This window comes from Pleuronectes platessa, chromosome 14, assembly GCF_947347685.1.
Source record: "Pleuronectes platessa chromosome 14, fPlePla1.1, whole genome shotgun sequence".
Taxonomy (NCBI): Eukaryota; Metazoa; Chordata; class Actinopteri; order Pleuronectiformes; family Pleuronectidae; genus Pleuronectes; species Pleuronectes platessa.
In genome coordinates, this window is record NC_070639.1 from 16,674,622 (window position 1) to 16,694,179 (window position 19,558).

General features: G+C 42.1%; 1 protein-coding gene across 1 annotated transcript in view; it reads right to left on the reverse strand.

Annotated features, from left to right (window-relative positions):
* The window catches only part of LOC128455798 (ephrin type-A receptor 6-like), a 139,297-nt gene that overhangs the window by 41,392 nt on the left and 78,347 nt on the right, over window positions 1-19,558 (reverse strand).

Below are 19,558 nucleotides of genomic sequence, written 5' to 3' on the forward strand. Positions count from 1 at the left end.
ATTTGCACCAGAGCGATGAAGTGAGATCCGATCACAAGTGGTCACAGCCCTTCCATAATTTAATTAGCTGGTAGAGGCATGCTGCCATTCGGTGGTTGTTTGGCTGATGGTCGGAGATTGGAATTTTTTTTGCATATGGCCCTAACAGGTTCAAAGTGACTCTAGGCCTTTGAAATGATACAAAGAACAGTTTTAGATCAAAACTTTAATTTGTACTCAATTCAATATGTCCTAACTGGACTGACAGTAAAATAAGGTGTGGCCAATGTCAGCCATTTATGCATTGTTGTGGAACAAAGAAAGCAACTGAAACAAAATGCAGACTGTGTCATAGCGTGCATGTCTGTTACACTAAAAAGGAAATATAAAATTCAGGAATACTCATTGGGTCAATGAGGAAACATTTAGAAACTCAGTAATACACGACTGCTACTGACAGAAGTATGTTGTCACATGTTGACAATCCTGACATATAAAGTTTTGATGAGACATTTCCACTGCGCAAAGTTTATTTGAATCTCTGTCTCAAATACTCCCACTGATCATTGTCAAGGTCCTCAGAATAATTACTGCTGATTTCTTTGAGACACGTTCAGCACATCGAGAAAGGAAACAACACTTATGATGCTGTGTTGTCTTTGTGCCAACTTGACAAAACACACCGGTGCTTTCACGTCAAGTGCTCGTGAAGAGGAGCTGTGCTGCTGTGATGAAGATGTTTCCAAAGTGTGGAGCTGACAGAGCGGCACACTGGCGGATCGCTGTCTGAAATGCTCCCACACTTTAAAAGATCAAGGTGTTGTTTAGCTGCAGCTTGGATTAACACCCATGGAACAAAATAATACTATTATTAATACATAAAAATGCAGACAAAGAGATTCCTCACATCATATAAAGATATTAATTACATTATACCAATTAATTAGATGCCTCAAAATAAGTCCAAATACAAAAAATGTAAACATTCCACCATATAGTCAATATCCTCAGTCCGCTGCACTGAACCAACGTGCCGGCGTCAGACTCAACCTTACACAAGATATAATAAATGAAAAAGAGACATCACTTCATCAGGGAAACCTGAAGGTGACTTGAAGCAGCTGTCAGACTCAGAGCTTTTTTGTTTTCGCTTTATTCTCCTTTAAGTGAGTTCTTTCCCCCACATGCTGCCGTATTAAGGACATATGCTGTGGAAATCCGGCACAATGACTGTGGGATGTGAAGCAGAACAAACAGAGGAGAGTCATGGGTCATTTTTTAGCTGGAGAGGAGAGCAAGCGGATTGAGAGCGGGCCACATGAAAGGTAACCAGCACAGGCAGCACTTAGAGCAAATCTGTTATTTGCTGCTGGGAGTAAATATGACTGGGAGAATAAAGGCTGGAGATCTTGATCTTATGTTCTCTCTCTGTTTCCTCTTCTCTGTTTCTCCTCCGCCCACCACCGGGCCTCCCTCGGACGACTCTCTTCATATATCTCTTTTCGCATCGCTTTCTTTTCCCCCCGCGTCTCGTTCTCCTCTCCTTCTCTCCCTTTGTCGAGCTGATGGCAGCAGCTGGGTTGTGATCCAATCACAGGCGGGCTGCAGCAATCATCGTCTGCTGATTGGTTTTATAATCCTCACTCAGGATTTCAGATGGGAGAGAATCAGCTGGCCAAGAAGTGCTGCTCTGAAAGCTGTCATACTGAGGCTAACACACACACACACACACACACACACACACACACACACACACACACACGCACGCACGTGTGAACGTCAAAACACACACACACACACACACACACACACACACACACACACACACACACACACACACAGATACTTTGTTGCTTTTTGTCTGCATCAATATCACACTTCTTGACTCCACATCATTGCTTTCATTCTCTCTGCAATAGCTCTCCATGAATTCTTTCAACTCAGTCCTACATTTGAAATAAACCAACATTCAAAGTGTGTGTGTGTGTGTGTGTGTGCGTGTATGTGTGTGTGTGGGGGCACATGTCTTTCTATAGTTATAAGGGCTAATTTTGCTTCAATACCATCATTGTGAGGACATTTAGACATTCTGAGGACATTTTGACTGGTCTTCACAAAGGGCTGTATGAGGGTTAAGACTTGGTGTTTGGGTTAAGTTAAGTGTCAGGGTTAGGCATAGGGTAAGGGGCTAGGGAACGCATTATGTCAAAGAGTGTCCTCACAACTATAGAGACAAGTGTGTGTCTGTGTACGTGCTATGCTTTCAGTTTTGTTGTATGTACATAGTGTACAATAATGACACGTACATCAATATATTTATGAATATGATGCAAGGCCGCATCCTGGAGCTGCAACACCTTGCTGACGCACAAAGGGATGGGATGAGGTGAAATATAAGTGAAGTTAGTGAAGCCACACACACACAGACACACACACGCACACGCACACACACACACACACACACACACGCACATACACTCCCACATCAATAAGCTGAGCTTTAACTCTCATATTTAAACATCCAGAGAAGAAAGCTACAATCTTCAAGGCACAATATCGCAGCTAAATCCCCAAATATTCACCGGTAACAGCAGAGGTTTGATTTGCCTTCGAGCCGGGGAGACCACATGAGAGGGGAGAATGTAATTAGTCAATACACACAGGTGCCGTTCACGAAAAAAATACAATAACTCAAATCTATATATATATATATATATTGAATGTGCTAAGGTCGGTTGATATAAAACACTACGACTTGACAACGCTCCTACATCTAACACCCGGTTTTTCCTGCAGCAGATGTTTGTATTCCGCATTCTTTGAGTCTTCCTTTCTGCATTGTTCAGCACGTTGCATCCGCCCGTAGCCGACTGCATGTCCTATTAACTGTGTCCTTGTCCTACATCTGTGCAGTGGAACAGTAAGAGGACAAATGAGATTCCGACCGGTAATGTTTGCATTAACTGTGCATGTGTTTTCTCTGGCAGTAAACTCATACTGTTTAATAATCTCTAAATGACAGCCTGCTGCAATATTTGGTTTAATAATGGAGGCCTCAGACCAGACGAGAAGCCTGCAGAGAAATGAAAGTTTTATGAGAAAATTACACAATGTATTGACTCTTTGTTTGCGTTCAGTATTTTCAGTTTAATCCACTCAGACAAGACGGCTGTTCGGCGAAATGCAGAGTTCCATATTCATGAGAGATGAACAGTGTAATATGTGCACATTACCTAACTGTCCTCCTGTTTTCAATGCTTGGATGCCTCTTGAGGCAGAAGTGATTATGACTGGGAGTAAAGAGGTTGCACATGTGACAGTCAATGTCAGGTGTTTGTTTCCCATGTGAGATCAATAATCGATGCTGTGTCTTTTATCCTTGGCACTTCTACAACCTTTAATCTGAATTCTTAGTGCAACCATGATGGCAGAGGTCCCCTATACCTCAAGGAAGTACTTATTTAACCATGATTTTACCCTGAACCTAACCAAGTGTTGTTTTTTGTTGCCTGAACCTGGATTGGTACCAAAACCTAAATGTCTGAGCCCAAAGGCATTTCACAAACAAATTATTCTCTCTGGCCATATTTAGAAAAATACGCTATTTCTAGATGCTACTTATCACATACCACCACAGACAAATAAATTAGAGTCCAATTTGTACCACAGTTGCCCTATTAAAATAAAACAAAAGCTAACTTTGTAATCCCGTGTGACAAAGTGAAGGTGTAGCTTCACGTTAGAATGTTTGTCTCCAGCACTGACTACACACGTCTTCTATTAACACCCCCAGTTACCCACTCAGCTCACCTCTGCTGCTGCACCGTCACCAGAGTGTGTTTGAGCTCACCTCCGGCTGCTCCACCCCTCTTCAACTTGAGCTCACAGGAATTGATTATTACTTCCAATAATCTCCGGGAGGTGACACTGTGGTGTGAGAAACTCAATTCCAATGCCGGGCCAGGTGACCTGCATCCCAAGCATCACAACCTCTGCTAAAGAGTCCTACACTACTCCAGCCTCACCCTGCTCTGGAGAGTTCTTCATCCAAGTCCTGCATCCTGCCTCTTTTTGGAGTGAAGTTTGTGAAGTACTCTCGTTTCATACAGTTTGACACATTGGTTCGCTGAGTGCATTCAGAAACCGCCTGTTTGGAATGGGTTGTTTGCTTGGCCTGTTGTGATGCTGGTTGCTGCTTTCTACTGTTAAAGAGACCTGCAGTATTTCAGACGTGGCAGTGTAAGACCTGATGTGTTGAAAAATGTTAAACACATTGTAGACAGATAATATTATTATCATTATTATTCTTATTCTTATCTTTTTTATTAAATATTTCATCTTGAACAGTAATTTCCAGCCAATTCAGATATTATGGATGAGTCTTGGTTGGTTTTGTTACTTTTAACTGTATCATTGATGGAGATTAAACAAAGTCCGGATGAAAATGTGACCTTTTGCAAAGTTTCACCCAAATTCTGACATATGAGTTTCTTTAAACTACAGTAATTATTCATATTCAAAAGGTTCGTGGGGAAGGTCTCATTAGTGTTAGAAATCAGCTTCATTGCATGAATAACAACATGGAAATCAGAACACACACACACACACACACAGTGCACACACCTAGTCCCACAGCTTTGCCTTTAGCGCAGCGTGTGTGTGCTCACTGGGGTGAAACCACGCCACTGGGAGCATCATTCATTTGGGGCCTGCAGGGAGAGACAGACTATGGAGCCGGGCCCCCTTCCTCCCTCTTTGTGTGCAACACATATACGTACACATAACCATCCACACACTGTCCCCCCCCATGAGGTCAGCGGGATAAGCTGGTTTGAGGAAGGCATGTACCCTTCACTTCCTGTCAATGACAACATGGGCTAGTAGCCGCTACGCACCACTGAGTCCAAATCACACTCCCTCCCTCTCTCTCTCTGTCTCTCTCTCTTTTCTCATTGTATCACCTCCCGAACCAACTCACCTCCTCCAAAATCTGCTTCTTATAAGATGAAACTTTAATGATTCCCTTGGTGGCACTGGCCTGTCGCAGTGGTAATATATACAGTCATAACAATAACAGGATGCAAGAAACTGATAATGATTGGGTCTGTGTGTGTGTGTGTGTGTGTGTTTTCAAGAGTGAGGCTTGTCATTACTTACTCTGCCGGGGTTAGCTTGATTTCCTGCACTGATAAAGCGGTTTTGATAAATAATAGATACTGCTATATTTTCTCATTAAATAACTTCAACTTTGGCCTTCAAACGTCTCATTGTCTCAATTCTACATAAAGATGGACGCAGCGTCTCCACTTCCTCCCGCCATCCAAAAAAGAATCCAAAACATCCTGGATACAAACGTTGCCGTGTTGCACATTGGAGTCATAGTTTGTCATAATGTGGTTTCAATCCTGTTTGTTTAGTTACAACACAAGCTTGTGTTTGCACTAAAGCATGTGTCAATTAAATCTGTGCTTACACGACATAAAGCATGAAAAGGTGATGAGAGGCTGGTGAGTTTTATAAGCTGATGATGTAGCTGATTTTCAGAAATAACATGGGTGTCCTTTATAGTAAAAAGATATAAGTAATGGACATTAAATACTATAATACAATTCATTTATTTTTGAAAAGTCAATGGCGATCCATCACCGAGTCTTTCTACTTTATTTCTCTCTGGGCTCTGAACACTCAAGGGAGCGTCACACGCCCTCTGTCATTTACTCCCCCTCTCTCTCTTCTCACCAACATCAGCCCCCTCAGCACAACAAACACAAGGGACTGTTTGAGACGATGACAAAAATACGCTAAAGACACATATAAAGAAATACAGGAGTGAACAGTGATTGCAGTCATCAGTCACTGTGCATTCTGGTGGATTGTTACACTGACTTCCTACAGTAACAGGATGTGACAGAACCACAAAATATTGAACCGTAGTTATTCATCTGAGATTTTGATTGATGTTAATACTCGACAATTACAAAGTCTGAGTGTGACAGGCCCAGTTGTGTGTATCTGTGTGTTTTGTGATAACTAGTTATGGTTGCGATGCTTTTCTAATCATAAACTCTTGTGCTTGAAGACGCAGATGAAGAAAACTGCCGTGTCTCCCAGAGGAACCCGAGGAGGAGTACAAATTAATTGATAAAAGTCTGACACACATCTCCTTGTTTCCACGGGGTGTCTGTGCCACAAGAATTCTTCACGTAATATTGAATTCATCTTGCAGAGGTTCTTATCGGACTTATAAGATGGGGCGACCAGGCCGAGAGCTCGACTGTCTTCCTCAAGGACACTTTGACAGAGAAAACCTTCTGGTAACGGACCTGTGCAGTCTCTGGGGATTTACTGCCAGCTGAGTGTGTGTGTGAGAGTTATGTGTGTCATCCATCTGTGGCAGTACACGCACAAACACACACAAAGGTGTGAATGAGCCTAATGGATGGGTATTTAACGTCCGCACACGCAAACAAAAGATCTAATAGATGTGACTTCTCAATGACTATTAGAGAAATATATTCAGACATCGTGCCATCAGCAGCCTCCAACGCGTCCATAACGTTAAAATTAGTCAGGCACAAGGTGTCAAAATAGAAATAAACACAGAGGGAAAAATGTGTGTGGGAGAGTCGCTTATATATTTTCTCCCCAAACCAAACTGACTAAGATCGACAGCTGAGCCCTGTGTTCTGTGTTTTCCCCTTTTCATCTCTGACTCTTCAACATCTGCCACGGGGGAGGTTTATTGAAACATCACCGGGCTTTGTTCTGTTTGTGCCACACACTCTATTTAGCTTTCCAATTTTCCCAGACTGGATACAGTGCTCACAGAAAGAAGAGTATTATGAGAGGGATGTGTTTTATGTCATTTGGGTCTGTGCTTCAACACACTGGATTTGAGATGAGTTGAGGAGGATAAGGTGTGATAGTGTGTGTAGACTGTCCTGACCGGAGCTCTGACTTCACAGCCCCACTTACTGGACTGAAACCCAACTGAACGGTGGATATTACCCAGGATCCCCAGCCTCCTGAAGCAGAGGAGCTGCCGCCGTCACAAATACACCAAACTCTGTGGTATTCTTCATATATTGAAGTTTCCTCCCAGAATATTAAAGAAGGTCTTCAGTGACTTCTGAGCCTTTCTAACAGATCTGCAGCTCAGCAGTACCCTTGAACAGGCTGGGCTTGATTCTGGCAATTGAAGCTGCGGAGGGTCAGTCAGTGATGCAGTTCTCACAGGAAATCGAACCCACACAGCCAACTTGGCCTTGTGCAGATGTATGACTAAGATAACATTATTAGATAACTGTTTATATTAAGGAGTAGGACTAAAACTGAAACTAGCTGAAAAATGTCACGCTAGTTCCCTGTCTCATGATGATAAATACAGTATTTAATGCACAGTACTTTGTCTCAGATTGCTCTGTGCTCCACTGTGAAAAAGTTCCCTCATAGTCTGTTTATAGGTGCCATACATCACAAGGCTTCAAATGATCATTACCAATGATGCTGCATTCCCAACCCATTTAGGTCACTACTCCACAGTCCGAGCCAGTTTGATGGAGCTACAGTCGTTATGTGTTATTATGTGTGTGTACGTGTGCGTGGGAAAGTGTGTGTCTGTGTCGTACCTCAGCCTTATCACTCCATTTTCAGGTGCAGGGTTTTTTTCACACAGCCCCTTGTTCCGTTGTGCGCTCGCTAGAGGTGTGCGTCTGCATGTGTTTGTGTGTCCGGTGTATATTTGCACAATTGCAAACGCAGCACTCCCCTCTCCTAACACATAGAACACTCTCTCCTGACAAGTGCACTCAATCATGCTAATTTTTCACGAATACAGCATTATTCAAGTGGCGCCGACAAAACTGCGAGTTTACCTCCTTAAGCTTTTGTAAAAGGCCAACGTGCAACTAGGACGCGCACATTTTTTGCTCTCAGCTTACTGACAGAAAGAAGATTTAACATTTGGTTTGGCATGATCCAAATATATTTTCTAGCTAATCAATGACACCAAAAAACTGAGGCAATTTTACATCAGCAGTCTTCACTTCATCCATCCATCAATTATCTATATGTCTCATTGTTTTGAGGGCCCTTTCTGAAGCGTGATGCAGGAACGGGATTCGAACCCAGAACCTTCTTGCTGTGAGGTGACACCGCACATCACTCTACACTCCATCGCAACTCAGAAAACCCTGATGCACAAAACAACAAATTTGTACGTACTTTTTTAATTAAAAAAAAAAGGAAACACAGAAATAAACCAAAGGAACTTTGAATCTCAAATTGACAGGTTCATGAAGACACCGGTTTCCATGTGTGGATTAATAATGAGCCCTGAAGTGAGATGAATAAAGTCTCTGTGTGTGTGTGTGTGTGTGTGTGTGTGTGTGTGTGTGTGTGTGTGTGTGTGTCTCCTCTCTCACTGAGGACTTCAAGCTGTTAAAAGTCAGCAGTGCTAGTTCCAGAATAGAACACAGCATAATGCGCACATTGAACGAACTTACAGTCTCACACAAACACACACACTCACTCATCGCCACAAGCAGCCAGCAGAGAAAAAGCCACTCAAGCCACCCAGAGAAGTCAAAGCGATAGGCGAGTTTGAAAGTTGGTTTTCTTTTGAGTGTGTCGTGTGTAAAAACCAAACGGATCTATCTGCTCAGTGGAGATGAGAGGAGCTGACTATCAAGACACTGACATCATACCAGTGTTCCAGTCTTCCTGTGGAGAATGGAATTTCTTATAGATACGTAAGGAAAACTACATAGTTGATAATACTACCAAAATATTGATAGTATAAATAAACTTGAATACAGCTCATGTACAAGTACACAACAATACAAACGCACATGCACGCACGCAGGCACACACAGAACCTTTAAGTCAAATCCCTCTCTCTTTCATCTGACAACACAGCCCTCTGTTGTTGCATGATTAGTCTTTTAATCATCACTTCAAAAAGCAGACAACTGTGCAGCCCGTACTGTACAAACAGGGTCGAACACAATGGAAACAAAATCCCCTTTGTTCTCCACGGCAGGACGAAACACGAGAACAAAGCAACAGCAGCCACCACCAGTGATACAGCCACGGCTCAGATGTGCTTGGTATTCACCACCAGTGATGGGGTGGAGGGGGGGGAGAAAAGAGCGAGTGTCACCCCTGGGAGTTGAGGTCACTCAGATTGGGTTGGATAGGGCTGGAAAAGACCACAGAGCCGGTGTCAGAGTGGGGCTACACGGAACAACTCCAACCTCAACAGCAGGCCAATCTTTGAGCTTAGAGCCTTAGAGCAACCACAGTGATGAGAAGATTGATCCAGATCCTATGGAGGAAAACAAAGGCAGCCTCTACTGTTTATTAGGCGGAGCTGAGTGGTGAGGCACGAGCTGCATTCTAAGGAGCCTTTAGGGGCAGTGGTCAGATTCATGTTTATGTCTCAGTGTTCAGGACAGTGCATATTTGTAAGGTTAGTGGTACAGATAATCAATCAGTAGTAGACGTTTTAGCAAGCAGGGAATTACATGCATCATATTGATTGTCAAACTAAACAAAATGATAACATTTTAGAAAAACCCATATTTACTATAAACTGCAAATTAAAATTGCTAAAACAGAAAGGCTCTAAATGTCACTCTCAGCTAACATAACCATTGATTGACCGAGCAAAAACTAATTAAGATACTAATCCTGATATTAGCATTTCATGTCTAAATTCCGCCAAATGAAATCACTGTGTATCTAGCAGTGATCGGAGCAGAGTTCTCCATCATCCGGTTCAGAATTTAGTGAGGGAGGCAAAGAGATTCAATTTCCACATTCGACATTTCCCCAAAGTCGTAATTAACAACACAAACAGATGAACACATGCACTGCTGAGAGAGAGAAAGAGAGAAGGTGATATGTGAAGTAATTGTTTCTGCTTTGGAACGATAATTCACAGAAGAAAAAATAATTAGTGTGACGTGATTTGGCTTTCATCACGAAGACACACGTTACCTTTTAATCAATCTTCCTTTCTCCAATTATCAGAAAATGTATTTCATGTTGTAGTGACAAACAAACCTCACATGGGATTCGCAGGAAAATAAAGTTTTGGGTAAAACTTTACAAAAATAACACTTTCTTTCAGTGCGGCAATCACCTGCCAAGGTCTTTTACACTGCAAAGTGTTGATGCACTCATTTTCCCTCAGGTAACACTTTCATGGAGTAATGTGAGTCTTTCATCTTGCACTTCACTTCACCAATCATCGCAGGCACTGTGATGCACACTCTATATGGAGTCCAGTGTTTGGAAACCAGGTGCAAGGAATGATTCTAACACTGAGTCTGAAATAGGTTCAAATGATCGGTTTAGTTTAAAACATTTTATTTAAGTGCAAAGTATTCAGATACAACTGAGTCCTAATTGCTGTGAAATAGACAGTAAACGGTGTGGACCCTCTGGAAAGCCTCAAACTGGCTGATGATTGTTGTTTGCATGATCCACTTTAAACCAATCTAAAATAAATGTAAAATAGTAAGAACATTAAATCTCTTTGTCCCAGATTATATCATTACGTTATGTTACAGGCCGTGCAAAATCTGATGGTGCCAGTCAAAATTCAATCTAAAATAAAATCAATAATAGCTCGAGCATTTTTGCAGAAGAAAGCTTGGCCCTCAGTCTTCCACTTCATCAAGTTGTAGAACTTGTGATAACATCATTATATTTTGTGACATGTGGTGAAATCCATGCTGATAAGTCACAGTGTTTTCAGAGAGCGGTGGGAGAGGAGCAAAGAAAAATGGGTTCATGGGTCCACACAAAACTGAAAAATGTACATAGTTCAAGTAATTTTTAGTTTAGAAATCATATGGCTAGTTATATGAAATTATTGAGTCAAAATTTATCTTAGGTCATAAAAGATTTAAGAGACATGAAACATTTGAAGATGCAAGTTAATTTCTGCGAAAACCATTTCTATTGCATTTCAAAGGGCAAACGAGCACTGAATCACGTTAAAGAGCAAAAACACAATTTTCAATTCGTAGATCTGCCACATAAATCACTCCTATTCTATCAGTTAGTTAAAACTTTTACTGTTCAGTATCTTAGAATATACAACAGCAAATGATTGGGAACAGATGTACAGAACCTTTCAACAACCCTGTTGAAATATGGCAGAGCTCTGCATGAATATGGCAATACCACCTTATCACCTCTCACCTTTATTTCCTGCACATAAAGCTTTATCGGGAACCGTAAGTCATTTCTTTTCAGACTTTACGACACTTAGGATCTATAATGTCAAACGTATCAACGTTAAACTGACGACTGGATGATGATACAAAAGCTGCAGCAGATTCTCACATTCAGTGCAAAATGTGTGAAATATTGCTGAACTCCTCCTCATAACACAAAGAGATCGGACAGGGAGAGATAACAACATTGAAAAAACACATGTTTGATCAAAATGACATTTTACTTGTAGGATTATAAAGGAAATCTTATCTTTGAAATGCCCACAAGAGGAGAGCCAAACATTATGGATAAATGAGATAAGGCCTTTAAACTTCAGCCTTAATGCAGTAAATCAGTGTCACTCAGCTGGCCCGACACAGTGAAAACATAATGGCTTGTGTTGTCAGTGCTTTAGATGATGAACAATCACACTTCAAACATACACATGGCCTCAGTTTAAAAGTATTGTGGGAGAGGAAATGAGGGAGGGGAGGGGGGAGACGGAGAAAGAGGAGAAAAGGGAAAGATAAAGGCTCATCAGCTGGATAAATACTCTGATAAATCACTGCAGAGGCAGAGGGCTGTCGACTAAATTTCTCCCGTCCCATTGTTCGGCCCTGTATCTCCCTCCACAGGAGGCATAAAGAGTGTGTGTAAGAGAAGGAGAGGGAGAGTGATGATGAAGATGACCCTGGTACTGAACAGCTGCATTGATGTATTCAGCAATATAAGGCACGTGCGCACACACACACAGCATCCGTGAGACGATGACACAAAATATTGCTCTGACACAGCGTCACATGCGCACGTGGCAACGAGTAATTGGGGCCCCCCGGGGCCGATCTCTGGGCTCGGGTGCCAAGGGCGAGCATTCCTTACAGAGCGGCAGATAAATCAGCTGTTAATAAGCCAGCGAGCATGGAGGCTCTATTTATGACCGCTCCCTCCACAAGGCCAGAGCCAGTGGCCTAGCTGTGGTCTCACACACACACACACACACACACACACACACACACACACACACACACACACACACACACACACACACACACACACGCGTCCTTAATCATTATCAGACAGAAGACCCCCAAGATACACATGCTCATGACTGCGTGTCAAGGAAAAAAAGGTTATATGATTATATTCTGCATCATTTAATTAGTGCTTACTTTTTCCTATTAACCCATAATGGAGTAAGGATCACAGCTAAATCTAAGCTATTGACACACAGACACACACACACACATACAGAGTCATCTCAGGCAGATCTACAATAGCAGCCATTGCTCAGCATAGCAGCACAGCGCGGTGGAGAACACTATTGATTATTCCCTGGAAAGTCACCTTCCCCCTTACCCCACCCCTGCTGGTTCCTTGCGAGCCCCCCCGGTTATTCTACTTGGCCAATTTGTATTGCTGTTGTTGTTATTAGTGTTTCTTCGGCGTAGCACTTTGGTCTCGGGGCATGGACGCACAGCTTTATGATGCCGTGCCCAACAAACATCGTTGTGATTTTCCCGGCCGAGTAATTACGTGCGGGGCGAATTTGCCACCGTCAGTTAGACCATGGTGAGATGCTGAGAGAGGGCTGCCTGGGAAGGGTACGGTGGCTGAGAAGCCGGGGATCTAAAAGCACACATTTAAATCCATAGCCACCGCTGCATACCAAAGTTGGTGCCAGCAGAGGGATACTGCAGAAGAAGGTGGGCCAAGGTTTGGATGTTATTAAAGGTACAGTGTGTAGAGTATAGTGACATCTAGTGGGCAAGTGTCATGTTGCAGCTGAATACCCCCCCCCCCCCTCCTCCCTCCAAACATGAAAGGAAACCTGTTGTAGCCTTCATTTGTCATAAAAACTCAAAAGGTGTTCAGTTTGTCCAGTTTGGTCTCCTGTAAAAAACATGGTGACCTCCTGCTCCCAATGTCAATATAAAGTATTTAAATATAAAGGGGCCATGCTAGGGTCAAGAAAACAAAAAATTCATACAATTTAAAAACACTGGTGAAAACAACACTAGGAATATTTTATTGTTCATTAGAGATGGACGTTCGGACATACATATGACTTTAGTGGACAACCCGGATACATGATGTCTTTGGCCTGTCACCAGCTTGAAAGAATAAAAAAAGACAAAAGGGAAAAGGGTGAGGATGAGAGAGCGCCAGATATGTTTTAGTATTCCGCTCGTTCGGTTTCCACAGACATCATAGTAAAATAGAAATAAGCCTCAAGAGGAAAACAAGCATGACTCATATAACGGAGGATTTAATCTTTTTGGCTGAGGGTTATTGTACATGGAGAAAAATAGAAGCTCTAATTTAAACACATTTGTGGTGCCAGTGCTCATAAACAAAAGTATGACAAATGGTAATAAATGGGGACGGCGATAAAAGTTTTATTGGGCAGGATTTGTCAGATGCAGCGACATCATTGTATCCATTTTCCTCTGCAGCGGTCGTCATCCAATAGGGGAGAATTATTGTACAATTACTCAGAACAACAGGATTTACTACACTGCCACAAAATGTGCAGCTCCATTAACAAAAGTTTGTTTATCAGACGTGTTAAACTGCAGCCAGGAGGGAGAGTGACAGTATTACTACATATTTATCACCACCCCTGGCCTAGTTGCTTTTTGATGTTAGGAAATGAGACATTCATCCAGAAAATCAATAATATGTGAAAGGAGCCTCAGACTCTTATATTATGTGTCCTGTCCTGGCTGCCTTACATTGGCTCCCCTATTTATTAAGAATTCAAGGTTTGATTATATATTCTGATTCTCTTGTCAGGTCACTGACGTAAATGCTGTTAAAAGACCCACATTTAAAGCAGAGGTCAAAAGGGCCTTTACAGTTTACAGTCTAAGGGCTTTCTCTTTCACCTTGTTTGGTTCAGACCTTCAGATTTTTCAGGTTAGTCTAGACCAAAATAACAGGTGTGAAAGGTGCCTCGGGCAAAGGTGTTTGCAGTGGGGAGAAAACCTTTTTGTGATAGTTCGGACCAATTGTAGGAAGTTGAGGATGTGTTTAACAAAAGAAAAATAAAAAGACATGGAACCCTTACTGGTTTCTCTGGAAAGGGGGTTGCTCAGGCTCGACCTCAGATCCGTCTACAAACCAATTAATGTCAGAAGAGGTAGCAGGGTTCATACACATTTTGACCATTTGGATTTCCATGACTTTTCCATGACTTTTCAATAACTTTAAACCAAGTTTCCATGATCAAAAAATTTGTGAAATCTCGTTGTATACATGAAAAAGTAGGGCTGCTCGATTATGGAAAAAATCATAATCACGATTATTTTGGACAATATCGAAAACACGATTATTCAAACGATTATTAATATGTGCCCTTATTCTGAAGTCTATGCTTTATTCTTTGAATGACTGGAGCGTGCGCAATAAAATCCTGGATATAAACATTTTACAATTCCATGACGGTTTTTCATGACCCTGAGGTAGACACACTCTCCCTAAATTGTTATGTGAAACCAAAACTAAAAAATTGGAAACAATGAATGGATGGATTTCATATATTTTTCATACCTTTTTCAGACCCTGGAAACTGAAACGAGATCTGGACCACACACACTTCTCCACGATGGAATATGTAGCCATTGCAATACAACTACTCACAGTACAACACACTACTTTTGACCAAAGTGTGGATGAGGTTAATTGTCAAGGGGAACAACCCCCAGCTTCTAAATCAACACATGCAGATTTACCTTGGGATCCTCTTTTCAGTCCTCTACCCTATTCTGCACACCATTAACTCCACACTCACTGCGTGCAAGGTAAGCACATTTTCATATCAATTCAGATTTTGATGAAGCCTCAGATTGTGCACGGCGCCGGCAAATCAGAGTGGTTTAGCTCTGTTTACTGTGGGAGGCGGCGAACAGATTAAGACGATCCAGGCAGCGATGGTGAAAGCCGGAGTAATCAGAGTGAGGCAGAAACGACACACTCATCAGGAGCTGACAGTGGAGCCGTTCTAACCCTGGAGTCACACATGCTTCAGTGTGTTGATACGCAGACAAGCACACTCTCGTATCAGCTCAGAGTTTGTGCATGGTGGCATAATGTCATTCTGGATTTGTGCGGTTCCTACATCTGCCTCCGGGGGAGAGAAACAAATGGAAATGATCCGGCCCCTTGGAGTCGATGCCAAGTGAACGAGCGGCGCTCCTCTCGCCAGCTCCTCCCCTGTTATTCCATATCATCATGCACATCCGAGAGAGTTAGCTTTACCCACCGGCTTTTCATCTACAAAAGACCGTCTGATTAGAGCCTCTCAAGTTGCTGCAGGAACATCCTGATGCATCGCCCCGACCGAGGGCCCGATCTGTCTCAGTGACATACACAATTACTCAGCTGCTTCCTGTGATTAAAGCAACCCTCCACTTTCTAGGCCATTTCATTCTTCTCCTCCTCCTCTTCTTCCTGAGCTCCTCTCTGCAGTCACCACTTGTTTTCCAGTTTTGCATTATGAAACACAGCTATTACTTGTATAATCAATCTAACCACACAGGCAGGTGCACATTCACATACATGCAAAGAAATATGTCACTTTAAGAAATGTTGCTGTTTTGAGTCCAAAACTTTCAGAACTCAACTTCTCAACGATTGAGTTTGATTCTGAAACTTCAACAAACGCTGAATTAATGGTTGTAACTTTTCTTAAAACTGGGAAAGGTTTGGCAAACACTTCTGTCGAGCCCAACTACCTGGAGCAGTTGAGAGTTGAGAGAGTTTTTTTATTTCAGAAATGACTAATCTAAGGATGTTTGTACACCTAGAAGTATGGATCAATGTGCTTGTTATATTATTTACAATTGATCAGGTTGGTTTTGGTTTCACATATTTAAATCATGGAGTGTGCTAAATCATTTTTATACGTAGGTCCTGGCGTCTTCACCACTCTGGGCTGTGTCTTCCTAAACTTGACATTGATTGGTTCGGAGACGGCCGTGCATTTGACATCTTATATCCGTATTATAAATCTGGCGGCTAGTTTTTCCATTTGAAAGATATGATAATAACTATTTCTGAATATGTTCAGTGAGATGATCTTCAGGCAGAAAACTCTGTGTAATGAGCTGAAAATGCAAATCAGTGAACAGGCACATTTCAAAACTTCTACCTGATGCGTTGATGCTTCTTTAACGAGTTCAGATGATTGGGATGGTTTGACTAAAAAATCACATGATCACAGTGGAAACATGCAAACACACGGATCCCTTCCCCCTCTGTCTCTTTATCCGCTGCCCACATTCGTTGTCAGCATATTCACCCTCTCCTTCATTCTGCCACCCCGTTCTTTACCCTTCCTCTCCTCACTCAATCATCTCCTCATACTCATTTTCTATCTTCTCTCACCCTCTTCGTTTTTCTCTGTCACTTCATCTGTCTCTGTCCCGCTCCGCTGCGGCGCTGCACATTCATAACCTCTCTGTCTCTCTTACGTTTCTTTTCTCACTGCCTAACTCTCTCTTCCTCTCTATTTACCGCTCAGCCCTACTCGCTCATTCCCTTTCTCCTCCGTTCACTTCACCTCCCACATTCATATTCCGCTGTCACTTGACCTCCAGCTGCCTCTTGCTCTTTTCTCTTCCTCCTGACCCAGTCACCTACTCTGTGGAAATACCCAGGACTCCTTCCATCCACACCACATGTGGGCAACAACAATAAAGGTGTGAAATGAAGCGTGTGGGCAGACACTGCTTGTTTGGTGTGTATGCGGATGGAGGATCCGGTCTATCTGTAGCTGCGTTTCTTCCTCTTCTGCGAAGTTCTGTTCCATGTGAACTTTTCTTACCTCGTTATTCAAACTAAACCAGTAAATTAGAAAGTCAGACACGTCACAGCGGTGTCACGATCCTGGTGCCGACTTCTAGAACTGCAAATCCACTTGTAATTTCCCCAGACTCTCATTCTCATTTCTCCGAATATGAGGGGTTTTACTCCAAGCCGAGACAACAACCCCCCCTGCAGTTAATCCTCCTGCTTTGCAATTCTCTCAGTGCATGCGTGTGTTTTAAATATTGATGCATACATCAGATGAGCTCCACTGTTTGAATCACCAAATAGTGGAAAGGTTCTATCTGACAGGAGATAACACAGGCCTATAGTTTCTACTCATGCATTTGTGCACAGCTTGTGTGTGTGCGAGCGCGTGTGTGTGCATGTGTGTGTGTGTTTGTGAGTGTGCTCCTCATTGGCACACAAGCCATGCCCAAACCTCACTGCCACAAAGCATTCACCAACAAATTACTTAAGTTTAATTTATTTTGGGCTACAGCACATTATTACAGGAGACTCTTGATATTCCTCACAACACAGAGGATTTCACATGGCTGCCTCACTTCTGCTGATGGCAACGCTATGCTAATGATGTTACTATTTTCTGTGCACCTTCCAAAACTGGCTCTTTTAGATGGTTCAGATTGACGTGACTGGGGGAGCATTAACAAAGGTATTTGTAAGTAAGCAAATTACTGCAGCAAGCAAGTTTTCTTATTTCCGTTCAAGGTGTGCATGTTAATGTTTGAGTTGTATCAATATGCAGAACTTTTGAGGCTACTGTTTTTTTTTGCATTTTCGATAGTTTGACACAAGACACTCTTCATCAAAATCAATAGGCCTCAGGTCTGGAAATTACAGAAAAATTGACAAAATAATGTTTGATTGAAGTTCTGAAGGTGAATCTATTTACGTGTAAGACAAGTATAACCCTGGGTGTCTGAGTGCTGTATGTCTGTTGAGGGAAGTCATTAGTAAAGTCGAGTACTGGAAGTGCAGAAGTGGAAATTAAGCCATTTAGCTAAGAGACGGGGACAGCTGCATTTCTGTAAGAGCTGGCCCGGCCAGTACATTGTTGAAGTCTTTCACTCAGTCCTTTGGCATCTGCTTGAATAACAGTCAGTTAAATTTCCTGCCAAAAGTTTACCTCGCTGGAAAATCACTGTCAATTTTAGGGAAAAGAAAGAGAAGATTTATTGCTTCCTATGTAACATTTTTGTTCAATCATATACCTATTTTTAATAATTCTTTAGATTTAGTTAACTGTGCTGAAGCTGAGGTCAAATCGCACGTTGAGATTCATGATTTTTAAAATACATTTATTCAAAAGTCGTGTATATACATTTTCCATAGTAAAATGTTTTGTTTTCATGTTAACCCCCTTTGAATTGCATGGTTTGATTTTCAAGTGGCACATTACAGGTAATGTTATGATAGCAGTATAGTTGGTGCTGTGTGATGTTAGTGTGCATGAATCATCCTCCTCTACTTTTCTATGTTAAACACAACCACAGTGAGAAAACCTTTAAATCTAGCTCCTAGTTAAGTTGTGAAAGTTGCACCGTACAGTGGCCAAACCAGAATCACCAATGCATGGGCTGGATGGTACACTAAAGCCAACACCATACTATAAAACATAGCTATTTATTCAATAACATTGTAATTACATTTCATATGAATGTTACTGTCCATGGATCCACAAAACTAAACTCTAACAAAATTAATCAACGCTCTGTTCTTCAGTGGCTGGGAGCCAGAAATCTGCTTTTTCCCTCGAGCATTTTAAACAACTGTTGCTCAGTGTATTAGTGATGAAATGGGTCTTGTGTACAGCCCAGGGACCTGCCATGACTATGTGCTAAACTGGGCTTCCTAATGAAATAAAAAAGGCTGCGTGTAACATTAAGTTGGCAATAAAGGCGAGAGTTGTCCCCAGTGACATAGAATAATGCATTTAATGTGTTTTGGCTGTATGAGTAAATGCATTTCTCCCACACTCCCACAGCAACAGAAGGGATGGATGGAAGGAAAGCAAGTAGGAAGGAGAGAATAAAGTAACAAGAAACAGGAGGGAAAGAGAGAGGAGAGAGCGAGAGATCAGGACAAACAACCGATAGAAAAAAAAGAGGTGAGAGAAGGGTTGAGGGAGGGAGGGTGGGAGCAGGAGGAGCGAGCAAAATAGAAAACACAGTGTTTGCAAATCACATATTAAAAGCATAAGCGTTCCACATAGCGAGCCGTGTCCCAGAGGAAATATGGACCTTTCAGCATAAAAATCCTTATTTAGAGCAAGTAGGTAGGAACAACCTCTGCTTGGCCGACTGCCATCATTTACAGCAGCGGTTAAGGTCACAACACAGTAAATACTAGAGGAGCCAAAATGTCATTCTGACTTAAATCTAGATTTGTCTTTCTCTGCCAAGTTCAGCAACAGGTTGCAGAGGAGGTTGAAAAACCACACAGAGCTCTAACCTCTCCACCAAGGTCAACCTATTAGCATAATGCAGTGCAAAGCAACTACTTAGAACTGCTAATGATAAATGTA